The following is a 23,129-nucleotide window of genomic DNA, read 5'->3' on the forward strand; positions in this document are numbered from 1 at the left end:
GCAGGTTTTAGATCATCTTCTTCATGACAGATTTATTGAACAGCTTAAGAAAATTGACATGAGGACACTTGAATGCATTGATTCAACTAGAAAGGTAAATAAGGACATGCGCCTTAATTTTGATGGCATTTGATATAAAAGGAAATGAAACACTTTAACAAATACATAGGAAGAATAACATTTTAAAGCTTCTACACTCTACCAGATAAAGTTTGTTACATTTGTTTAGGTAAAGATGGCAACAATTTAGTAGCTCACCAAGATTTTGTTTCATTACATAGATGGTTACACTTGAACTTTATGTGAACTTCTTTTTTCTGTACATTGCAAATTTTAGTCACATAAACTTTGTCTTACTGTCCATACTTTTCTATATCAATGCTACTTGTATGTTTCCATATAAATATTTGGTTATATTATCCTAATTTGTTGAACCCTCCAGATTCAGTTTCCATCTGTCATAAATATTTTTTGTTCAGCATACTAAGTATCCTTTCCTGTTTCCTTAAATATCTAATTCAAATACAAAATAGAAAGGAAATAAAATAAAGATTAGTGCCTAAGAGGCTCTTTTATTTGAGCAAAAGACATCAACTTCATAGTAATAAAAACTCTTCTTCATGATTAGATTTAAGAATACAAATGAGGATTATGTACAAGAGTATGATTCTCAAGCAAGCAGCACTTGACACTCACTTTAGGCTCATTATCAAAAATCAGATAGATAGCACAAGCCATAAACTAAGCATTTGGGAAATATTTTATTAGGGCTAAGGTCAAAAAGGTTGCTAAAGATTACTTTTTGGAAGAGTTATGGAAAAAGATTAGAGAGGTTAAGAATAAAAAGAAGCATTTCTGCAGTTTTGATGTAATTGCTACTTTGTTCTGTTTCTTTTTGTAGATAATTATTTTTTATTGAAGGGTAGTTGAGACACAGTATTACATTAGTTTCAGGTGTACAACACAGTGATTCAACATTTATATACATGATAATTCTAGGTACCAGCTATCACCATACCAAGTTGTTACAATATTTTGACTATATTCCTTATGCTATATATTACATCCCGGTTACTTATTTATTTTACAATTGGAGGTGTGTACTTCCTTTTTTTTTTTTTTTTTGGTGAGGGCACCTCTCATATTTATTGATCAAATGGTTGTTAACAAAAATAAAATTCTGTATAGGGGAGTCAATGCTCAATGCACAATCATTAATCCACCCCAAGCCTAATTTTCGTCAGTCTCTAATCTTCTGAAGCATAACGAACAAGTTCTTACATGGAGAACAAATTCTTACATAGTGAATAAGTTACATGGTGAACAGTACAAGGGCAGTCATCACAGAAACTTTCGGTTTTGCTCATGCATTATGAACTATAAACAGTTCAAATATGAATACTCATTTATTTTTATACTTGATTTATATGTGGATACAACATTTCTCTCTTTATTATTATTATTATTTTTAATAAAATGCTGAAGTGGTAGGTAGATACAAGATAAAGGTAGAAAACATAGTTTAGTGTTGTAAGAGAGCAAATGTAGATGATCAGGTGTGTGCCTGTAGACTATGTGTTAATCCAAGCTAGACAAGGGCAATAAAACATCCACGTATCAGAAGATTTCTCTCAGAATGGGGGGGTGAGGTTATAAGCCTCACCTCTGTTGATCCCCAATTTCTCACCTGATGACCCCCCTGCGACTGTGCCTGTCTTAGGTTGTTCCTCCCTTGAGGAATCTTACCCGTCTCTGGCTAACCAGTCATCTTCCGGAACCATACAGGGAAATGTAAAGTTGGTAAGTGAGAGAGAAGCCTTATTGTTTGAAAAGGTTAGCTTTTTACTTCTTTGCATATTTATGCCCTGTGGCTTCTATGCCCAGCATTTGTCTTGAGGTATCTTTACCACTTGGAAGAATTATGATACTTGGTAAATTTGATATGAGGCACGAATTCTATTTAAGGGTTGTAATTAGGAAGGAAGAAGAAAAGCTATAGAAGTAGCAGGCGGAAGAAAACATGGGAAGATTGATTATTTCTTTGACATATCTTCTTGTAGAGTAACTTCAGCATGTATAGGTTTTAAACTACTAATTAAATTGCGCACACACATTAACATAATAGGAGTATAGTTACATAACCAAAGCATACCTGTAATTACCATCAATCTCCAGTGAAACCAAGGAAACCAGTTAGGCACCTTAGGCATTTGTGAAAACTTATCTATGATATGGTGGATATTGTCCAACTGAGCTTGAACAGTCTGAGAGAAAGCAGACAAATTAAAACAACCCATTCCTGTGGACTGTTCACATCCCATAAATTCTTTTAGCAGTAAATAGTCTGTAGTTGTAAGATTTTGGAGCGCTACAATTTGCACTTCTCCTAATTCTTGGTTGAGTTCCAACAGTATAGATCCAGTCCAATTTTTTGTTTTACTGTATGCACAGGCCAGCTTAGATATCTCCTTCCTCATTCCCATGGCAATTCCAGGAGCTGGTGGGATGAGTGCATCTACAGCTGTAGCAGTGCATGGATCTTTGTTGGGGTTTTTTGATGATCATCTTCTGGCATGAGTCTTCCTGAGAGTGCTAATGTTGGAAGTTCTTTTTCATATCTTATCTTAGTTGATTTTTGGGGTAGCCAAATTAGGCTTTGATCCTCTGTATAAACACTAACAGGCCCTTTGCCTACACTTTTATATGCCCTTTATACCCTTGTGTAGAACTCACTGGAGGTCACCACCCAGGAACTGCTTTTTTCTTTTTGTTATTATTAATCTACACTTATATGATGAATATTATGTTTACTAGGCTCTCCCCTATACCAGGTCCCCCCTATAAACCCCTTTACAGTCACGGTCCATCAGAATAGCAAAATGTTGTAGAATCACTACTTGCCTTCTCTGTGTTGTACAGCCCTCCCCTTTCTCCCACTCCCCCATGTATGCTAATCTTAATACCCTCCTTCTTCTTCCTACCCCCTTATCCCTCCCAACCCACCCATCCTCCCCATTCCCTTTCCCTTTGGTACCTATTAGTCCATTCTTGAGTTCTGTGGATCTGCTGCTGTTTTGTTCCTTCAGTTTATCCTTTGTTGTTATATTCCACAGATGAGTGAAATCATTTGGTAATTCTCTTTCTCTGCTTGACTTGTTTCACTGAGCATATTACCCTCCAGCTTCATTCATGTTGCTGTAAATGGTAGGATTTGCCCTTTTCTTATGGCTGAGTAGTATTTCATTGTGTATATGTACCACATCTTCTTTATCCATTCATTTATCAATGGACATTTAGGTTGCTTCCAATTCTTGGCTATTGTAAATAGTGCTGCGATAAACATAGGGGTGCATTGGTCTTTCCTAAACTTGATTGCTGCATTCTTAGGGTAAATTCCTAGGAGTGCAATTCCTGGGTCAAATGGTAAGTCTGTTTTGAGCATTTTGATGTACCTCCATACTGCTTTCCACAATGGTTGAACTAATTTACATTCCCACCAGCAGTGTAGGAGGGTTCCCCTTTCTCCACAGCCTTGCCAACATTTGCTGTTGTTTGTCTCGTGGATGGCAGCCATCCTTACTGGTGTGAGGTGATACTTCATTGTAGTTTTAATTTGCATCTCTCTGATAATTAGCGATGTGGAGCATCTTTTCATGTGTCTGTTGGTCATCTGTATTTCTTTTTTGGAGAACTGTCTGTTCAGTTCCTCTGCCCATTTTTTAATTGGGTTATTATTTTTTTGTTTGTTGAGGCATGGGAGCTCTTTATATATTCTGGACGTCAAGCCTTTATCGGATGTGTCATTTTCAAATATATTCTCCCATACTGTAGTGTTTCCTTTTGTTCTATTGATGGTGTCTTTTGCTCTACAGAAGCTTTTCAGCTTAATATAGTCCCACTTGTTCATTTTTGCTGTTGTTTTCCTTGCCCGGGGAGATATGTTCAAGAAGAGGTCACTCATGTTTATATCTAAGAGGTTTTTGCCTATGTTTTCTTCCAAGAGTTTAATGGTTTCATGGATTACATTCAGGTCTTTGATCCATTTTGAGTTTACTTTTGTATATGGGGTTAGACCACGGTCCAGTTTCATTCTCCTACATGTAGCTGTCCAGTTTTGCCAGCACCACCTGTTGAAGAGAATGTCATTTCGCCATTGTATGTCCATGGCTCCTTTATCAAATATTAATTGACCATATATGTCTGGGTTAATGTCTGGATTCTCTAGTCTGTTCCATTGGTCTGTGGCTCTGCTCTTTTGCCAGTACCAAATTGTCTTGATTACTATGGCTTTACATTAGAGCTTGAAGTTGGGGAGTGAGATCCCCCCTACTTTATTCTTCTTTCTCAGGATTGCTTTGGCTATTCGGGGTCTTTGGTGTTTCCATATGAATTTTTGAATCATTTGTTCCATTTCATTGAAGAATGTTGCTGGTAGTTTCTTAGGGATTGCATCAAATCTGTATATTGCTTTGGGCAGGATGGCCATTTTGACGATATTAATTCTTCCTAGCCACGAGCATGGGATGAGTTTCCATCTGTTAGTGTCCCCTTTAATTTCTCTTAAGAGTGACTTGTAGTTTTCAGAGTATAAGTCTTTCACTTCTTTGTTTAGGTTTATTCCTAGGTATTTTATTTTTTTTTGATGCAATTATGAATGGAGCTGTTTTCCTGATTTCTCTTTCTGTTGGTTCATTGTTAGCATATAGGAAAGCCACAGATTTCTGTGTGTTGATTTTGTATCCTGCAACTTTGCTATATTCCGACATCAGTTCTAGTAGTTTTGGGGTTGAGTCTTTAGGGTTTTTTATGTACAATATCATGTCATCTGCAAATAGTGACAGTTTAACTTCTTCTTTAAAATTCTGGATTCCTTGTATTTCTTTGTTTTGTCTGATTGCAGTGGCTAGGACCTCCAGTACTATGTTAAATAACAGTGGAGAGAGTGGGCATCCCTGTCTAGTTCCCGATCTCAGCGGAAATGCTTTCAGCTTCTCGCTGTTCAATACAATGTTGGCTGTGGGTTTATCATAGATGGCCTTTATTATGTTGAAGTACTTGCCCTCTATTCCCATTTTGCTGAGGGTTTTTAACATGAATCGATGTTGAACTTTGTCAAATGCTTTTTCAGCATCTATGGAGATGATCATGTGGTTTTTGTCTTTCTTTTTGTTGATGTGGTGGATGATGTTGATGGACTTTCGAATGTTGTACCATCCTTGCATCCCTGGAATGAATCCCACTGGGTCATGGTGTATGATACTTTTGATTTATTTTTGAATTCGGTTTGCTAATATTTTGTTGAGTATTTTTGCATCTACGTTCATCAGGGATATTGGTCTGTAGTTTTCTTTTTTGGTGGTTTCTTTGCCTGGTTTTGGTATTAGGGTGATGTTAGCTTCATAGAATGAGTTTGGGAGTATCCCCTCCTCCTCTATTTTTTGGAAAACTTTAAGGAGAATGGGTATTATGTCTTCCCTGTATGTCTGATAAAATTCCGAGGTAAATCCATCTAGCCCATGTGTTTTGTTGTTTGGTAGTTTTTTTTATTACTGCTTCAATTTCGTTGCTGGTAATTGGACTGTTTAGATTTTATGTTCCTTTCTGACTCAGTTTTGGAAGGTTGTATTTTTCTAGGAAGTTGTCCATTTCTCCTAGGTTTCCCAGCTTGTTAGCATACAGGTTTTCATAGTATTCTCTAATAATTCTTTTTATTTCCATGGGGTCCATCGTGATTTTTTCTTTCTCGTTTCTGATACTGTTGATTTGTGTTGACTCTCTTTTCCTCTTAATAAGTCTGGCTAGAGGCTTATCTATTTTGTTTATTTTCTCAAAGAACCAAGTCTTGATTTCATTGATTTTTGCTATTGTTTTATTCTTCACAATTTCATTTATTTTTCTCTGATCTTTTTTATATCCCTCCTTCTGCTGACCTTAGGCCTCATTTGTTCTTCTTTATCCAATTTCGAAAATTGTTACATTAGACCATTCATTTGGGATTGTTCTTCCTTTTTAAAATATGCTTGGTTTGCTACATACTTTCCTCTTAAGACTGCTTTTGCTGTGTCCCCCAGAAGCTGGGGCTTAGTGTTGTTGTTGTCATTTGTTTCCATATATTGCTGGATCTCCATTTTGATTTGGTCATTGATCCATTGATTAGTTAGGAGCATGTTGTTAAGCCTCCATGTGTTTGTAACCCTTTTTGCTTTCTTTATACAGTTTATTTCTAGTTTCATGCCTTTGTGGTCTGAAAAGTTTTTTGGTAGGATTTCAATCTTTTGGAATTTACTGAGGCTCTTTTTGTGGCCTAGTATGTGGTGTATTCTGGACAATGTTCCATGTGCACTTGAGAAGAATGTGTATCCTGTTGATTTTGGATGTAGTGTTATGTAGATGTCTATTAGGTCCATGTGCTCTACTGTGTTGTTCAGTGCTTCCATGTCCTTTCTTATTTCCTGCCCAGTGGATCTATTTTTTGGGATGAGTGGTGTATTGAAGTCTCCTAGAATGAATGCATTGCAGTCTATTTCCCCTTTTAGTTCTGTTAGTATTTGTTTCACATATGCTGATGCTCCTGTGTTGGGTGCATGTATATTTTGAATGGTTATATCCTCTTGTTGGACTGAGCCCTTTATCATTATGTAGTGTCCTTCTTTATTTCTTGTTTCTTTCTTTGTTTTGAAGTCTATTTTGTCTGATATTAGTACTGCAACCCCTGCTTTCTTCTCGCTGTTGTTTGCCTGAAATATGTTTTTCCATCCCTTGACTTTTAGTCTGTACATGTCTTTGGGTTTGAGGTGAGTTTCTTGTAAGCAGTGTATAGATGGGTCTTGCTTTTTTATCCATTATATTACTCTGTGTCTTTTGATTGGTGCATTCAATCCATTAACATTTAGGGTGACTTTTGAAAGATATGTACTTATATCCATTGCAGGCTTTAAATTCGTGGTTACCAAAAGTTCAAGGTTAGCCTCTTTAGTATCTTACTACCTAACTTAGCTCGCTTGTTGAGCTGTTATATACACTGTCTGGAGATTCTTTTCTTCTTTCCCTTCTTATTCCTCCTCCTCCGTTCTTCATATGTTGGGTGTTATGTTCTGTGCTCTTTCTAGGAGTGGTCCCATCTAAAGCAGTCCCTGTAAGATGTCCTGTAGAGGTGGTTTGTGGGAAGCAAATTCCCTCAGCTTTTGTTTGTCTGGGAATTGTTTAATCCCACCATCATATTTAAATAATATTCGTGCTTTATACAGTATTCTTGGTTCGAGGCCCTTCTGTTTCATTGCATTAAATATATCATGCCATTCTCTTCTGGCCTGTTGGGTTTCTGTTGAGAAGTCTGATGTTAGCCTGTTGAGTTTTCCTTTATAGGTGAACTTTTTCTCTCTAGCTGCCTTTAAAACTCTTTCCTTGTCCTTGATCTTTGCCATTTTAATTATTATGCATCTTGTTGTTGTCTTCCTTGGTTCCTTTCTGTTGGGGGTTCTGTGTATTTCCATGGTCTGTTCAATTATTTCCTCCCCCAGTTTGGGGAAGTTTTCAGCAATTATTTCTTCCAAGATATTTTCCATCCTTTTTCCTCTCTCTTCTTCTTCTGGTACCCCTATAATACGGATATTGTTCCTTTTGGATTGGTCACACAGTTCTCTTAATATTGTTTCATTCCTGGAGATCCTTTTATCTCTCTCTATGTCAGCTTCTGTGCATTCCTGTTCTGTGGTTTCAATTCCATCAATGGCCTCTTGCATCCTATCCATTCTGCTTATAAACCCTTCCAGAGTTTGTTTCATTTCTGTAATCTCCTTTCTGGCATCTGTGATCTCCCTCCTGACTTCATCCCGTATCTCTTGCGTGTTTCTCTGCTTTTCCGTCAGCATTTTTATGATTTTTATTTTAAATTCTTTGTCAGGAAGACTGGTTAGGTCCGTCTCCTTCTCTGGTGTTGTCTCTGTGATCTTTGTCTGCCTGTAGCTTTGCCTTTTCATGGTGATAGGAATAGTTTGCAGAGCTGGGACGAATGACTTCTGGAAGAACTTCCCTTCTTGTTTGTTTGTGGCCCTCCTCTCCTGGGAGAACAGTGACCTGTAGTGGCTTGTGCTTGGCAGCTGCACGCAGACAGGGTTTCTGCTTCCTGCCCGGCTGCTATGGAGTTAATCTCCGCTGTTGCTGTGGGCGTGGCCTGGCTCAGGCCGCTACTCCAAAGTGTTGGAGTCGCGTTGGAGGGGGAGCGGCTGGGAGGCTATTTATCTCCGTAAGGGGCCTCCCTGCTCCCTGCAGCCCAGGGGTTAGGGTGCCGAGCAATCCCCAGATTCCCTACCTCTGGATTAAGTGTCCCACCCTGCCCCTTTAAGACTTCCAAAAAGCACCCGCCGAAACAGAACAACGACCACACACACAAAAAATAATAAATTTAAAAATCAAAAAAATAAATAAATTAATAAAAATGGCCGCTTCTTTTTCTTTATTCTCTGGCGCCAGCCTCAGGCATCTGCTCACCGGTCTTGCTGCCCTGTTTCCCTTGTATTGGGGTCCCTATCCCTTTAAGACTTCCAAAAATCGCTCGCCAAAACAAAACAGAAAAAAAAAAAATTGGCGCTCACTTTTCATATATCCTCTGGCTCCAGGCCTCCGGTACCCTCTCACCATTCTTGCTTCCCTATTTCCCTAGTATCCAGGGCCCCTAGCATGCACTGTGTCTGCTGTCTGGTCCGGATGGTGGGGGCTGGGTGTTCGGCAGCCCTGGGCTCCGTCTCCCTCCCGCTCTGCCTGCTCTTCTCCCGCCGGGAGCTGGGGCGAGGGGCGCTCGGCTCCCGCGGGGCCGGGGCTTGTATCTTACCCCCTTCGCGAGGCGCTGGGTTCTCTCAGGTGTGGATGTGGTCTGGATATTGTCCTGTGTCCTCTGGTCTTTATTCTAGGAAGGGTTGTCTTTGTTATATTTTCATAGATATATGTTGTTTTGGGAGGATAATTATGCTGCTCTACTCACGCCGCCATCATGCTACTTTGTTTTTAATGTAATAGATTTTCAGACACCTCTCTTCTCTCCCTTATCAGTACTATAGGGTAATGCCTAAGGAAGCTATAGTGACACTGGGTGGGTTTTAGTCTTTTCCCCACTATTTATAGCCTGCATAATTTTGAGCAGGTTACTTAACCTTTCTCTGCTTAGTTTTTCACCTTTAAAATAGTGAAATAAACATATACTCCACGGGTTTGTATGAGAATTAAATGAGACAACATATATTTGGTAGTTATCAGTGCTATTTATTAAACAGGTCTGGTTCTCTCCCCTTCTGGGTATATGATAGTATGACTTTCATGGTCTCCTCATGGTTTTATGGGCTACATAACTTTTTTCTTTTAATTAAAGTATTGTTAATATACAATTTTATGTTGGCATCAAATGTACATCACAGTGGTTCAACAGCCCCATGATCAACTTATATTGCGATTGCAAATTATTGTGCCCTTTTATCCTCCTCCCCTTCCCCCCACAGCCACACTCACCCTCACTGCTGCCCCTTGGTAAATAAACACTAGTCATTTCTCAGTGTCTATGAGTCTAATGCTGTTTTGTTCCTTTACTTTTCCTTTGTTTTTATATTCCACAAATAAGTGAAATCACTTTTCTCCATCTGGCTTATTTCACTGAGCATAATACCCTCTAGCTCCATCCATGTCACTGCAAATGGCAAGATTTCTTTTCTTTTATGACTGAATAATATTCCATTGTGTGTATGTACCACATCTTCTTTATTCATTCATCTATTGATGGACACTTAGGTTGCTTCCATATCTTGGCTATTGTAAATAGTGAAGTGATAAACATAGGGGTGCATCTGTCTTTTCAAATCAGACATTTTGTTTTCTTCAGGTGAATTCCTAGGAATGGAACTACTGGGTCAAATGGTACTTCTATTTTTAGTTTTTTGAGGAACATCCATATTGTTTTCCACAGGAGTTGTACCAATTTACCTTCCCACCAACAGTGTAGGAGCGTTCCCTTTCTCCACATCCTTGCCAGCATTTACTGTTTCTTGTGTTTTGGACGTTGGCCATCCTAACTGATGTGAAGTGATATCTCATTGTGGTTTTAATTTGTATTTCCCTGATGATTAGCAATGTGGAGCACCATTTCATGTGCCTTTTGGCCATCCGTTTCCTTGTTTCAAGCCCACTTCCCCAACCTCCCCCACACATAAAGCACAGTCATCACAAAACTGTTCTTCCTTTATGTTTTATCTATTATAGAGAATATCTTTGACAGCTAGTCCAGTATGCTTGGTTTTAAGGTCAAGAATTATGTCTAGTTCACTATTATATCAACAGTGGATAACAAAACTGACCAGTGTATAAAACAAATTACTAACTTTTGCTCAAAAAAATGGGTTAACTTTTAAAAGGAATTTTAATTGGTAACATTGTTTTTCTGAAAGACACATTAGAAGTAATGTAAGCTGTTAAATTGTGTATATCCTTCCATGGATATTTTTACTTTTAATAGTACATTTAAAGACAGAGATAACCATAGATATGGAAAGATATTTTGAAAGGCAGGCAAGCTTGATATTTTATGAAAAAAAAATATGTATACACCTACATATGTCACAATATGATCATAGATGTAGTGAATTAAATATGGTGTATATGTATGTGAAATCACGTTGCTATCAAAAACATCACATATTTAAAGTTTCACTATGTGATGACAAGTTAAAAATAAATAGAGTATATATATATATATATATATATACATAGTTCCATCCCAATTTTTAAGTATATTTATTTGTATGTATATAAGCACTTTTTATGAACTTACAGATTTCCTCTGCTCTCTGAAAGTAGAGCATTCCTATGGAGCCTTTTGTAAGCCAAATGGTATCAAGCAAAGAAGTAACTACCATTAATTTAGATAGGTTATCTTTTAAACTCCCAGCCCCCAAAATAACTCTTCTGAAGCTTTTCTGATATCTTAGGACGCATCTTGCTAACAGATACATCCAAAAAATTGAGATAAAGCAGAGAGGCTCATAGACATGGTGAAAGCTATGGTGGCTTGACACTAAGATGCTGAGTGCAGCCCCAGGAACCAGGTTGGTGGGGCCACTCTCCCTGCTCAGGGTGCACCCTGCTTCTGTTACAGCTTGCTGCAAAACAAATGTTGAATATTGTTTTTGCTTTTCGCCTTCTTTTCGTAAAAGCAAAAAACCTCTTTGGATTTCTTTTCATTAGAGAAAACAGGTGCTGATGTAGGGCTTTCATAAAAGCAAAGTGACAGAAGGCAAACATTAGAAAAGCAAGGGATGTTTGCATTCAACAAAATCTGAGCTCCTACAATGTGCCAGGCACTCTGCTAGGTGCTTGAGACCCAGGCCCCACCCTTGCAAATTATATATTACTGTTTAGTTTTGCAATTCTTTGTTAAGGAAACAAATAATAGCAATATTTTAGCCCATGTTTATGTGTCCATGATTGAAACTTCAGTCCTTTTGAAAGAGTTCATACTATTTGGCACCTGGGTAAAGGAGCCAGAATGACTCTGTGCCTTTGGTAAATATTGATGAACTAATTGAGCCTTAGCTCATTATCCTTTTGAGGCAGACAGACTGAAAGTGGATCAAGCTTCACAACCTCCTTGCTCTGTGGCATGTACAAGTTCCTTCTTCTTTAATCTTCTTTCCTCTTCAGAAAATCAAAGGATGTAGCTGAATCATAAGATTTGTAATATAATGAGTATTCATAGTTTTGGTTTATATCATAAATTCTCAAAGGCAATTATTCTCAACAGTGATTATTAATTCCCAGAAGGAGAAGTGAGGAGAAAAGAATGGAATGTGAGGAGAGATGGTCAAGATGACCAGTGGAGGAACTTCAGAACGGTCTTTGACAGGGTATGGACATTAGATCCTGCTGTTTGGGGACAGGGGATGATATCAGTGATGATTCCTTAGAGCAGATGGCTTTTGACTTTGGCCTTAAAGCCAGGATTTTACTATGTGGAAAAGACATTTTCAAGCATGGGTACCATTTTTGTAGCTATAGCTGAGACTAGATCATAGGCCATTTTGGGAAACTTTTTATTTAAAAAAAAAGTTTATGACATGCTTTTGGTTTAAAAACAAAGTTTGTGGTAATGTTAGTGGAAGTGTTGCCTTTTCCTTTTCTTTCTTTATAAAGTTTCCTTTATCCTTGTCTCTCTTTTCCATATTCTTCCCTCCTTGCCTAAACTTGCCTAGAGTAACCTATACCTGGGCCTAAATAGGTGAAGATACTAATGATTCTCCAGAGCCAGGAGTTGGTTGTGATGATTCCCACTGGAACTTGGGAAAAGAACTTGGGCAATTTGTGAATTCTTTATGGCATGAAACTTGGCTTCAAAATCTACAAGGCTCGTTCCTCAGGTTAAGATAAGAATACTGGTCCCAGGCAATCCCCTACTAGGGAGTTTTGCCCCACCTTTAATATCTGCAACTTTGTGAGTAGAGTATTTCCTTTCATAAAACTGTCCTGTAAATTAGTTGAAGCCTGGATACCTCATGTTTAAAACAGGTTGGTTCATCTGGTTTATTGTGCCATGGTTTAAATTTAGTCTCTGAAGCTCTTTTGGAAATAGAATATGTGACCAGCTTTTAGCAACATGATTTAAAATGTTTGATAGATCGTTTCTGTGTGGGTCTCATAGCCTTTGAATGCTTGGTTACCCCAGATTAAGAGTCATGAGAACTTTGATAGCCTCTTAAAGTAACTCTGGCCTCTCTCTCTCTCTGGTACAGTCTGAGAGAGGTAGCCATTGTTCTGAAACAAAAGCATTTGCAGAAGTGCCATTTCTCCCATTGCAGAATTTTAATGTTCCACACAATGCTAGTTCTTCCATCTCCATTCTTTTCTCAGTCTGGAGCTGTACCTTCCTTAACTGATGAAATAAACTTTGCTTGTTTAGGATGTGAATGCACTTGACAGCCTCTAACTTGAGCTCCAATGGCGGTTGCCTTTGTATAATATCCTTCCTTTGAGTGTGGGCTGAGTTTATTCTTTGTCTTCTACCAAACAGAACACCAAAGTTATAGGATATCATTTCTGTCATTAGGATATAGAAAGATTATGTTTTCCCTCTATATGGATATCTAATAGGACACAAAAAGAAAAGTGCACAGAAATGGTCAGATCCCGCCATAGTAGATAAGAAAAATAAAATCTCTGAAGAAAAGAGAGCAGATCTGGGTGTAGCACCATTATTGCAGGAATAGGTTTAATTCTGAGTATGTGAACATGGAAGACAATGAACAAATATATTTTAATTTACATTTTGTATGCTCCCCTGTCCTATAAGCCACAAAGCTTGTTGCCATTAAAAAAGTTAATAAATTAACTTTTGCAAACTTTAGTTCTCTCATCTGTAAAATTGGGATCATGTTAACTGAATCCTTTTTAAGATTCTTATAAACATCAAGTTAAATAATTTGTGAAGAAGCATGTAGCACACTCAAGATTAATATGGAAATTCATCTGGGAATCAGTAATGGGCAAGGTGTTGTGCTAGGTAATGTTTATTGGATTATTTCCAGTCTGCTTACCTCAATTTCCACATAAGGCTATTTCAAATACCCTGTTTCAACTGGCCTTCATCAAATCTTGGTTAGTAAAGTTGAATTTAATTCCATCTGCCTGTGTGTTAGAAGCGCAAGGGACTTCATATTAATATATAATGCCAGGTAGCTCAAACCTCACAGCTGTATAAAACTCTGGGAGTCTTTAATTTTGTTCTAGAACTTGATGCTACATTGATATAAGGGCTGTATGACAGCCAACTGTGACAATTCTGTTTAATTTTCTAATTTCAGTAAAGACTATTTAGCTTGCCTATGAAGTCCATCTGTATCAGAAGCCAGGGCAGTTACTTATGAGCAGTAATAGCTTGTAATAGTTGCTTTAATACCCTGGGGTGAGTAGAAGATTCTATGAGCTCTTCAATAATTAATATGACTATTTATAAATATATTAAAGCCAAAAACACATGGGCCTAAAGAATGTTTGGCATATGGTAGGTACTAACATGTTTGTCAATAGCATTTAGGAATAAATGGGTAACTGCAGGTTAATGCATTTACATAAATTATTTCCAAACTGGGGTACTTTGGCGAGGGAAACGGAGATCGATTGCTGAAACGAGCTTAAATAGGGTCTATCTTATGTAAAATAGTAGGCAAATTCATGCTAATATATATATATATGCTTTATATATATAATATATTTATATATGCTTTCATGGTCCATGTCTTTTGTTAGCAGACAGTCACACTGTACAGAACACAAATAATGAAATACTATGGAATATTCCATTGTTACAGCTAGTGGTCATTTTGAAAACTCAGAAATTGACATGCAAGATCTTTGTGTTTTCAGTCTTTCAAATGCAGCTCTAAATTTATTCATCTAGAGAAACATGATGATCATTGTGTTAAATAGCAAAAAATCAACTGTGTACATTTAAAGACCAAATTGTCTTTATTCAATGATTTATGGACAGGGGAGCATTCTGTCTGGCAAATAGGAAAGGAGCTCCATTGAGTGGCAGAGATAGGGTTTTAAAGGCAAATCAGAGCATTAAAAAGGAAATTATCAGCAAAAAATGCACTGTTTTAGGCAAAGCCACCATCCTAAAGAGAACAAAATGGGTTTATCCATGGATTAACTCCAGTGCTGACCAGGAAACTCCAGGTTTGCTGATTAAAGATCATATTTCTGGAATAAGCTGCAATTAGGTTAGGCGTTAAGTTTTGGTGGGGTTTTGCATAAATGACTCCATTTTGGGTTTGCTGTTTCCTTTTTAACACTTATAATTAAGAATCACTGAAAATCTATAAAATACCATTTAAAAAACAATTTACAGATGGACCAACTTCAAATCTTTGTACAGCATATTTTCATGATTTAAACCGAACATAAATCACAAAGCCAACAAAAGTTTTCATGTATTTCCATGATTAGTTGAATCAGTTGGAATGTAGTTTTCCAGGGAATTTGTCATCAAATTATTCAAAGAAACAATTGCTCCAGATGAAAAGAAAATTTAATCTTCTACCACAGATTTTTCTTTTGGGTCTTTATTGGTCAATAAATTTTGTTCCAGAAAAAGTAAAGCATGCTACTTAATGCTAATCTTTATTTCTTTTTAAATTATTGTTTGTGTTATACATCATACATCTGATGGATAATTCGCAAGTGACACTTGGAGGATTGTGTTGGTCTGGGATTAAATAATTTGAGAAATGGATTGTTATGTCATGACCATTTTGGTAAACTGTACCCAGGATATTGCCTTCTCTGTGCTACACTGTCTTCCCTTTGTTCCTTCAGAAGATGAATGGAAAAAGAAGATGTGGTACAGGTACACAATTAAACAGCAGTCCATAACTCTACTTCTGGAGGGAAAATATGGCACTGTAGTCCTTTAACTCTTGAAGTTTTACAACTAAAATATTTCTATTGCCATTGAAATAGGTATTTGAAATTTCAGCACCTGCCACTTCACTGTTACAATTTCAAGTGGTTTCCATATTTTGATATGAAAAGGAGACACAAGTAGGATGATCAGTGACATTAAAGGCTTATTTTGTATAATCAGCTGTGATCACAGTTTGAGGATACTTTTCTCCCAAAGCAAATGTCATTTTTCAGTCTTAATTATATCTCAATTCAACTGCTATTTCCATTGATGCCCACCTTACTCTTGCTCTTTAAAATTATACCTCTCATACAAAGGTACATTAACAATCTTCTTTTTTTTGTATTTGTTGTATGTATTTTTTTATATTAAGGTATTACTGATACACACTCTTATGAAGGTTTCACATGAGAAAACAATGTAGCTACTGCATTCACCCACACTATCATGTCCCCCCCTTACCTCATTGCAGTCACTGCCCATCAGTGTGGTAAGATGCCACAGAGTCACTATTTGCCTTCTCTGTGCTACACTGTCTTCCCCATGTTCCATCAGTAGATGAATGGATAAAGAAGATGTGGTATATATACACAATGGAATACTGTACATTAATAATCTTCACAGGTCAACATATTGTACTCATCACATTTTAATTACTCATTCCTTTTGTTTATGACAATGTATCATGCTCTAATTGCAGTAGAAATATCTCCACAGCAATATCTCCTTAGTATTGTTATCTTCTATTGTACAAAGGAGTTCAAAACTCTGAGTCATTTGCATGCCTTGAAAATTTCTTCTTGAGTTAATTATGACTCAGTTGAATTACTAATATTGAGGATATATTGATAACTTCAAAGTGCTCTATTTATTTCAAACTAAAATCAACAAAAATAAGTCCACAGTGTAATTTGTAGAGTTAAAACTTATTTAACACTTATTCTGAAATAAGAACTATTTTAAACACTTTATGTGTTAAATCAGGGTCGTCAAACTATGTCTTATGGGCCAAATTCAGCCCCACTGCTTGCTTTTGTACATAAAGTTTTATTGGAACACAGGCACACTCATTAATTTCCTATTGTTGACTAATTGCCATTTAGACTGCATGCTCACAAAGCCTGAAATATTTACTATTTAGTACTTTACAGAAGTTTGCCAATCCCTGAATTAAAACTTTTTATTTCTTTGACCAACTTGTAGTGCATTGCTCTTATCTTTATTTTAAAGATGAATAAAATGGACAATGAGAGGCTAAGTAACTTGCCTAAGGTCATATAGTTAGTAAAGGGGAGAACAAGGATTAAACCCAGGCAACTGGCTCCACAGTCCCCTTTCTCAATTATGCTAAATTACATCTCAAATGATGAATTGTATTTCCGGCCTATGAAGAAGCAATTATTCCAACATATTTCTATTAACAAAAATTGACTGGACCTTAATAGATTTTTTTTCTCCAAAGCATAAAGTACCTTCCAATTGTAGACTAGTACGGATTTTACGACAAACCTCTGGTCACTTTCCGTTATCTGTGTGGATTTCAGACAGTAAAATTCACTACATTTGTAGTACAAAGCAGAACTCCCATAGTGTTCTCTGTAAATACTACTAGAGGGTCAAAAGAATTCAATATGAATGATATATGATATGATATATATGAAGCTTAGTTGGCCTAAGAAAAATAACAATGAATAAAAGGATTATAAAGGGATTCCATGTCCTTTACATTTTCTTGTCTTTAGAGCAGTTACAGGAGGCATTTAGGCAACGACACTAATTAGAGAAGATAATAGATAATCCTGTCACTAGGACCAGAGTTTTAGATAATGACTATAGTTTTTGGGGAAAGCCTTGTCACTATTTAAACCATTCATCCATACCCAATCCCTTTGGAAAATTAAATTTTTGCACTAATCAGAGCAGGTTTTCTGCACCTGCCAGCACATGATGGACTTCCCTATAACAGGAGGATAAATGTTCTTTTTCACACTTGGAGCTAGGTTTCCATGGCAACACTCCCTGTACGCATTCAAATGAAACTTCTCTCTTTCCCTTCAAGAGTCTTTTCCTTTTCTTTTCCCTACCTAACCTTTTTCATTAAAAATAAGTACCTTTATCTTTGAAAGGCTAAAACCTATCAGTGGTTTAGAAGGAAAATACACACACACACATTCCATGGACGTTGACTTTCTTCTTTATTATGTCACATGAACAATAGTCAGAACTAGCTTTGGACAAGGAAAATGACTGAGAGGACTTAATTCCAAATGAGAAAATGGAATCAGAAGATAGGGCATGTGATTTTTGCCAACATGCAACAATAAACTAGGAATTATTTTCATACTGCCTGAAAATAAAAGAGTAGAAATGGAAATCATGCCAAGAGCAGACCATGTTGTGCATATTGACAGCCTTCTTATTTATCACCAGATGACTTGTATATTGATAAGGCACAGCTTCCACTGTTAGTAGCAGGCATTTGATGAAGGCATAAACCATTTCAAGTAAATAACTGCCTAGAAGAAATTTGGGTGTGAGTGAATTTTCCAGGAGAGTTTAACTACAAAATAACCGAGTAAAAAAAGAATGAATACGGACAAAAAGACAGAGAGAAAAGGAGAAAGAGTTATTGATATGCAATGATATTGATCTTTACAGATATCCTCAACCAGGATGAAATACATGCAGAATAAAATGCTAGAATACACTGTTATCTGACTTGTGGGCTATGGAGTGATGCCATTCTGCCAGCTGTCTGTTATGGGTCCTCAACAGGATTACATTCTTTCTATATTAGTTGCCAAGGCACACACTTCCATGAATGTGTGTGCATATGTTTTTCTCCATTATGTTTATTATGATTGCATTTATTGAAATGTAATTGTGTATACATTGAATTTAATAATAAAAATGGGGCTTCTATTTTGTATGATTTTTATTTTTAATTTTATTTTCCTGAGAATTCCCAAGTGTTATATTTTATGAAAGTATTGCTGTAATAATACTGTCACAATAATATCGTGATATTTGTTAATGGTCTGAGAAGTGCTGTGGTCGATATTAGGTCATAATCAGAGACTGGGGTTCTCTGTGTGCTTGAATGGATGAGTTTCACTGTTTTTTTGAAAAGAAAAACAATCAGTGGTACAAATGAATTGTTGGCAGGTATTTTGTATGCACTGTGTCATTTCAGCTTCACATCTATGAAACAGATCTTATTTAATTCTTTTTACAGATAGAGAAACTGCTGCTTAAGGAGATGAAAGTCACTTGTCTGTATTACTCAGGGTGCTGCTGAAGATAGAATCTAACTCAAATGACTGGAGATATCTTAATGAAGGAACTTGCTACAGAGGAGTAAACAAAATCAAGAGAATCAAGACAGGATATTGAAGTGACCCAAAATTGGCAAAAACAGGAAGCCATTATCACATGTGGGCAAGGGAATAAAGTTGTTACTGGAGAGAAAGTTGTACTTTTAGGAGAAGGGCTGCATTATAAGCCCTTGGCTGTTAGGTGGAGAACCGCAGCCACTGCCAACCTGCATGCTGGCAGGATGGAGCCAAAGTAAGAAGCCCTCAGTCTCTCTTTCCAGTGAGAACTGGAGACATGGAAGAGGGGCCACCCAACAAAAGTGATGATGAGGGAGGGACACAGCCACTGCCATTAAGTCACCCCCAGAGCAGAAAGAAAGCAAGGAAGAAATATTCCGAACTTTCTCCTCTCCCACTTGCACATCTCTTCCCCAGAGATTCATGTGCCTTGAACAATTAATAAAGCTTAAGTCTCAGACCCTGCCTGGCATAGGTCCCTTCTAAGGCTTTGGTAAGGAATATATCAATATATTTAGAAATCACAATTTCTGTGTAATATAAAAGAGTAATTTTTTTTCAAGCCCTACTCATTAAGAGCTCTTTTTACTCTCTCATTTCTCTTTCCCTCCTAATGGGCATATTGGAGAGGCCACTGCCATTCTGGGGACACAATTAAGAAGAGATTGAGTTAGGGATAAATTCAGGGATTGTTTGTAGGATATATTTTCATGGCTTACTGGTCCTTTTTTATTTAGTTAAGTCACTGCTGTCATGAAATTGTAGGAATGACCTTCAGAAACCCTCTGACCCCTGCTGTGTCAATTCACTTGTCATTATAACAGAAAGGTGCAGGGTGGTGCTGAATAGGAGCCTGTCTTGGGCACTTCAGACAGGAAGTACATAGGTAGAGAAGGAACAAAAAGGTTTAAAAGAAGCAGCAAGGTTAAATATTGAAATCTATCAGTAGAAAAGTGTTCCAAGTTATGTTTTTCCATAGGGCAGTAGTACAGCTCCTTTTGGGTTCCTGGACCTGATTCTAGTGCATGTGTGCAGGAGCGCAGTTGCAACCTGTGCTTCTGATCAACCCGCTACAGATTAGAGGTTCCAACAACCTCTCCCTTAGGTTTGATTAATTTGCTAGAGCAGCTTATAGAACTCAGGAAAATACATTTACCAGTTTAATAAAGGAAGTAACTTAACAGCTAGATGAAGAGATACATAAGGAAAGGTCCCATGAGCTTCTAGCCTCATGGAGCTTGGGCCCTGGCTCAGTGTCACATAGACACATTCTGGTTCCCAAGCATTGAAACTCTTCAACAGAGAAACAGGGGCCAAGAAAGAGATAAGATTTTCTCCTGGGGTCTTGTAAGGGCTTCACTGCATAGTCATGATTGACTAAATCACTGGCCATTGGCTGATTAAACCTTTAGCCCCCCATCCTTGATTGGGGTCCAAAAGTCTCTCATTAACATGACAAGACATAACATGCATTTCACCTTTAAGTCTCTGAAGTGTTTTCAGGAACTGCGGATGAAGACCAAATATATGTGGGAAATATATATTTGGTCATCTGAATGACTGCATATATATTCTCATACCTTCTTATATCACACAAATATATTAAATACATGAAAAAAGAGAACCCCAATATTTACCCATATTTGGCAATGTTAAAGAACATAAACTCCACTAAGCAAATTCAAATATTTAATTGGCATTATTCAACAATTTATGAATCCAACAGCAGCTCATCCTACAAATACAGGGTGTGCTCCAAGGTGTACAAAGCAGAAGACTTTTACAGGTAGAAATGGTGGAACAAGGAAGTTAATAGCAAAAGGAAAGAACTATTTTAGGCAAGGTCACCTTTCCTTAGGGGTAAGTGCAGGGGATTTTATCAAGCAGATTACCTCAGTAGTGCTGGTCAGGAAATTCCAGACTGATTGGTTTAAAATTGCATTCCAGGAATAGGCTGAAACTACAATTAGGTTAGTGTTAAGTCTTGGTGGGACTTAAGCGACTCCACTTTGGACCTGTTGTTTCTTGTTAACAACAATCCTAAATATTTACATGATATCACCAAGAAGAATTTATCAAATTAAAAGAAACTTGTCTAAATTCTATACATAAAGACAAAAAAATAAAGCTTTGTTCAACCATACAAGAATAAATACAGAATTATCTTTCTAGTCTTTCTAGAAAGAATGTTATTATTCAGATCATTGTCATATAAAAAGTATGCAGGAAAAATAATTTAGGGAATAAACACTGAAGAGAAAATCAATACAAAAATATTTTTGTGTATGGATTTTGTGATATGGGTGGTATTTGTCTTGAACATTTCCTTAAGAATTTGTTCTATGTTTTCTTCAAATATATCATTTATTATGATTCCTTTTCCCAATGTAAATATTCACTTTTCTTCCTAACTTTGTATGTAAAATTCCATATTCTTTTTCTATAAGGGAATTGTGGGTAAAATTATGATATTTCCAGAATATCTCCCCTGTCTTTAGTGCATCTACATATCAACAGGCAGTCCTCAGTGGTGGAGAGAGGTAGTCCATCTTCATTATCAATGGGTAATTACCTGGTCAACCAAGGGCTTACCTGAACCTGAGAGGTTAGGGAGAGGGTCAGTTTGCTTCTGCTGGAGTAGGAAAGAGAGACAACCCTGGACTTCAGTTTGTAAGCAATAAACGGGTTTTAGACTTTATTTCTCCCTTTGACTGATTTCAGTTTTAGCAGTATTTTGCCCCAGGATTTCCTCTCCCTGGAGTTACAGGTATACTCAAAGTTTCAGGCCCCAGGAGAATAATGTGTCTCTGCTTCTGAAGGTGACTATCCTTGACTGAACTCAAACAGAAATCAGATTCCCAGATGAGTCTACTTGAAAGAGACAGGGAGGAAGTGAATGAAGTTCAAGGGGAGAGGAGACAGAGAAGGACAAGCCCATTGTCTAAGTTCACATGGTTACAAAAGAGTATGGTCAGGGGCTCCAGATCTCTCTAATTCTAAAGCACATTTTGTTTGCTTCTATTTCTGTAAGACCTAGTCATTACACAATAAAGGAATTGGAGTAAGAGGTGGGGTAAGAGTTAGGTCATTCTTCTATTCAATTTAGCTACAGTCTCAAAATGGGTAAAATAATATCATTATTTTTAGAGCATATGAAAAGTAGTATGATTTGTAGGATTATGAATAAAAATAAAATTATCTGTTTTTCTTAAAAATTTCAGAAAATTATGTCTTATTCTTAATGTAATCTGCATGACTAACATCTTGCTTCTGAAATAATTGGCTAATTGTAAACAAGTCCCACATTTAAGGGTATTACATATTAATAAGGATAGTTATTTGACATTCTTTGACACAGCTTCAGTTAGAAAACTTTTAGAACAGAACAAAACAAAGTGAAATTAAATTACCAATTAGGATACATTTTTCTTCTGCCCTTCTTTTAAAGCAGCACAAAATTATGACACTAATTCAGAAGCAAGCTACTTGTGCTTTAAATATCTTAAATTCAGGTACTATGAAATCTTGCTCTTAGCCATATATTCTAAAACATGTAAAATTTTCCTCTGATATCATGATGAAAATACCTGAAATTTTACTGATGCATTACTATGAATCTTATTTTCTTATTTGTGATGTCTGGAAATAGTAAACTTTAAGCATTTAAAAAAAAATCAGGATGAGGAGAATCAAGAAGAGCCACCCATCTTTCAGCCAAAAGGAACATCTGCTAATAGCTAACATGCTTGAACCAGCTGGATTACGACTATGATAAGGTTCATTACTCTCTGAGGGGTGAGAGCTCCTGCTCCAACTGAATGTATTTAGCTACATTAGCAACCCAGAATATATAAATTGAATTTAAAGTTAGAACAGCAAGCAAGGCAAAGTAATTACACTGTCTAAAATAATACAATTAGGGATTACTAGGGCTTTGAAGGTCATTTGGGAAGAAAATGAAAGTAATAGGCCATTAATGGATACCTGGAAAATCTTCCAGAGGATTACATTCTCTTTTACCTTTCATGACCCCTCACCTAACCCATTTGCCCCTGAGCAAAAAGGCATTTCTGATGATTAGCCCATCTGGCAAAGACTTCCTCACTGTATCCGTTCTCCTTTTCTTTCCATAGTAATAGAAGCCTTGCCTTTTAACTGAACACATGAATGCCCCAGATTAAACCTATGGCTCAGACCACTTTGCAGCTACAGATGTGCCTGTATAAAGATGTCCTCAGCAATGACATGTAGTGGAGCTTATCTATGCACCTTCTCCATTCTGCCCTGTTTTTGCTCTTTAATTGACTGCTTAGAGCTTCTGTGTTCCGGATTTGGTAGTGAGCTACCTTAGGCCAAGT

The 23,129-nt window shown here is 37.0% G+C and overlaps 1 long non-coding RNA gene across 1 annotated transcript in view; it reads left to right on the forward strand.

Moving 5' to 3' along the window:
• LOC118916019 (uncharacterized) overlaps nucleotides 1-19,328 on the forward strand; it is a 150,611-nt gene extending 131,283 nt beyond the window's left edge. Inside the window, exon 3 of the long non-coding RNA XR_008997727.1 lies at nucleotides 18,675-19,328. This is a non-coding gene — a long non-coding RNA (uncharacterized LOC118916019). The remainder of the gene's footprint in view (nucleotides 1-18,674) is intronic.
• Nucleotides 19,329-23,129: the final 3,801 nt, after the last annotated feature.

The sequence above is a fragment of the Manis pentadactyla genome, chromosome 5 (assembly GCF_030020395.1).
Source record: "Manis pentadactyla isolate mManPen7 chromosome 5, mManPen7.hap1, whole genome shotgun sequence".
Classification (NCBI taxonomy): Eukaryota; Metazoa; Chordata; class Mammalia; order Pholidota; family Manidae; genus Manis; species Manis pentadactyla.